Raw genomic sequence first — 3,466 nt, 5'->3', positions numbered from 1 at the left:
CCATTCAAGCTGTCTCCAGCCATTATTGTTCTTTAAAACGAATTCCCATTCCAGCCGGTGTAGGCGCCCTCGCATGTTGGTCAGCAAATTCATAAATAGCATGTTGAAAAAGCTGAATTCGATCTTTAAATTGAAAAAAAAAAATCAATTGTCATTAGAGGTCTAAACAGACACACACATTGAAGATAAAATTGTGGAACGAATATGGCGTTTCTCTTTCAAGTTAGTGAGTATGAGCCTGTATATTATAAAGAGATTATTACTTGTAGCTTTGGGACGTCATAGTTTAGTAACCTAGATAGATAGTTGTTGAACGGTCTTATTGATAGTAGAATCTATAAAGTTTCTTGGAAAGTAAAGCTTTAAAACGCATTTTAGTCTAAGTAATTCTTATTGTAAAAGTTCACAGAAACTGGTGATTCTGTGAGCACAGAATGCAAGACATTTCACAAGGTTTTCTTCGAAATAAAGTGAAACAAAACTACCAAAGTGAATGTATAGTCCGGTGAAGGTGGGTTTGTTGTAACATCAGAATGTCCTTGTTTGTTGAACAAAAAAAAACAAAAAAAGTTGAGCAGGGCATTGTTGACATTCACAGGTTAACTTAATGGTATCAGGTCAATAATTCATAAATTCTACAAATATTTGCTAAATCATCTTCATTTTTGAGTACCACAAATATATCATCAACATAGCGATTGTAAATAAGCAATTTGAACCCAGTAGGACAATTCCTAAGCCAACTGTTCTCGTGAAACCACATGAAACACATAGCCATTGCACGCGCTAAGCTAGATCCCATGATGATGCCCCCAGTGGCACAGCGGTATGTCTGCGGACTTACAACGCTAGAAACCGGGTTTCGATACCTGTGGTGGGCAGAGCACAGATAGCCTTTGTGTAGCTTCGTGCATAATTAAAAACAAGCAAACCCATGATGACTTCATTAATCTGTTTATAAAATTCACCACTGAACTCATAAACATTTTGGTGTCAAATTGCATCATTTGTTTGAAAGATTGTCCAGCAAGTCCATTAACACATTCCTTGTATTTGAAAACAAGACTAATACAAAGGTCAATCGTCTCATTTAGGGAACAGATTCAATATCTAGACTGGCTAAATAACATCATCAAACCTCGAGCTTCTGACGTAATCACAAAAATCAAAGTTCTTTTAATGTATAATTATTAAAAGTAAATTCGGTTAAAAAAATTTAACATTTCAGATATCTTGTAACTGAAATATTATATGTTGAAAACAATTGGTGTAATGAGGCAATCACATTTGTGGATCTTAGGCAGCCTATAAAATATGCACATGTGGTAACCACCTGGTTTAACGTTGTTACGAGTATCATCATCATCCAGGACATTAAATTTTCTTCAATTGTATCAAGATTTTAATCAGTTTGTTTTCGCTTGAAGTACTAGGGTTTTTAGGATCAGTTTAGAAAACTTAGTACCGTTTTTTAACCCTGCGTTAGTCTTCACGGACCTAAATATTTTGTAAACGTTGGCGCCGACAGATGGTAGCACATTTGTTATTCTCAATAGCTTCAGTATTTCGCTAGTTTGTGTTAAATTGTTACATTTAGTTTAAGTGGTAAAAAACAAAAAAGTTATAATATTCAATGTTCATTTATTGATTAATAAAGGAAAATATTTTAAGTGTTTCCAAAATAATAGTTAATTATTATTATTACTTAAATATTTTTAATTTTTTTATGATGTGACTCCCATAAGAGTGACTATGTAAAAATTTTTCATTAGACTAACGTAGGGTTAATTACCTGTATTACTTTGTCAATGTAGTGTTCTTAATTAAAAATAACCGTGCCGTTATCTTTGTCTGGTGTAGTAATAACAATATTACTGTTGGATTTAAGCGTGTATAGGGCTATCTTCTTTTCTTTGCTGATGTTAAAACATTTATGTCCAAAATTATTTTATAGGAATGTAACGCCGAGACTGCTGATAATCGTTATAACATTATTAAAGATTTCTTTACAAAGTGGGTAAACATAACAAGTTTTGAGTTTCCTTAGAAAGCAAACAAAAAATCAAAGTTTAAAAGGTGACAGGTAGTCATAAAACCGAATTTCTTCTGGTAGTAGATAATATCTGAAACCCCTAGATAAAACCCTTTTCTCTACTTTCCCCTCAGATATAGCTATATAAGTTACAAATAACTTTATCTAAGAAATCTAAAAGATTATCCCTTTTTGAAACGTTTTTACAGATTGCAGTTTAGTCAGTTTCTGAAGTTTGTTATTGATCGAAATAAAGGTCACAAAATAACTTTTTCAATCAGAAAAAAAACTTAGAAATAAAACGATGATCATCACAGCACTTGCCGACAAATTTGGATAAGACCTATATCTTTTTTTTTAATATAAACCAGGTTTGGGTTTGGTATTAATTTAGCCTAGATGTATATTGTTTGGTGTAAAGAATTTCAATAATAAAAACCAATATTGAAGCTTTGTTATATTCTGCTTGGAACATCAGGGGAAACAGGAAAAAATATAATACTTATCTCTCTATTTCGAAAAAATAATGTGCATGAAACATAATTTGGAAATACTCGTATCAACTGTTTTCTTTCTTCTGGACATAAACCGTTGTATTATAAACAAAATTATTTTATCTAATATTTATTTGTTTTTTGAATTTCGCGCGAAGCTACACGAGAGCTATCTACGCTAGCCGTCCCTAATTTAGTAGTGTAAGACTAGAGGGAAGGCAGCTAGATATCACCACCCACCGCCAACTCCTGGGCTACTCTTTTACTAACGAATTGACCGTTACTTTTTAACGTCCTCACGGCTGAAAAGGCGAGCAAGTTTGGTCGGACGGGAATTCGAACCCCCGACCCTCAGATTACGAGTCGAGCGCCCTAACCACATTGAAGTTCAAACATTTTAACATTTCTAACAACTTCCCTTTTGTTTTAAATTTTACATTTACTTTACATTTCGTATTTCCTAAGACTACTGAAGTTACTTAAAGTTTTGAAATACAAGTGTCATGGTATAAAAGACTGTTTCGTTCAGATAGTATTGATGAATTTAGTTTTTTGAGTGAATGTTTTATTATTATTTTGTTTTTGTTATAATAACAATGAAAAGCAGACGATTGTAGAAGGTTTTGTTAACAACTAATTGGGGTCGAGAATATAGAAAGTGGCCAGACGACAATCCTGAGAAGAAAGAAGACCAAACGAATTACGGTAACTTGCGCCACAAGTGTAAGTGAATCACACAAAGAATACTAGTACGATAGTAACAGAGAGAAGATAGTTCGACTTATTAACTGAAATTCTAAAGTAATTGAATAGGCCTAAGTGGACTTTTGACAAGAAAACTGTTTATAAATAATGTTTATAATATGCCTGTAATCTCTATAGCGTGAAGACTTTGTTGTACATACGTTTAACTGGTTCCGAATATATATATATATATATA

The sequence above is a fragment of the Limulus polyphemus genome, unplaced genomic scaffold (genome assembly GCF_000517525.1).
Source record: "Limulus polyphemus unplaced genomic scaffold, Limulus_polyphemus-2.1.2 Scaffold3024, whole genome shotgun sequence".
Lineage (NCBI taxonomy): Eukaryota > Metazoa > Arthropoda > Merostomata > Xiphosura > Limulidae > Limulus > Limulus polyphemus.
Note: the sequence above shows the minus strand (reverse complement) of the source record.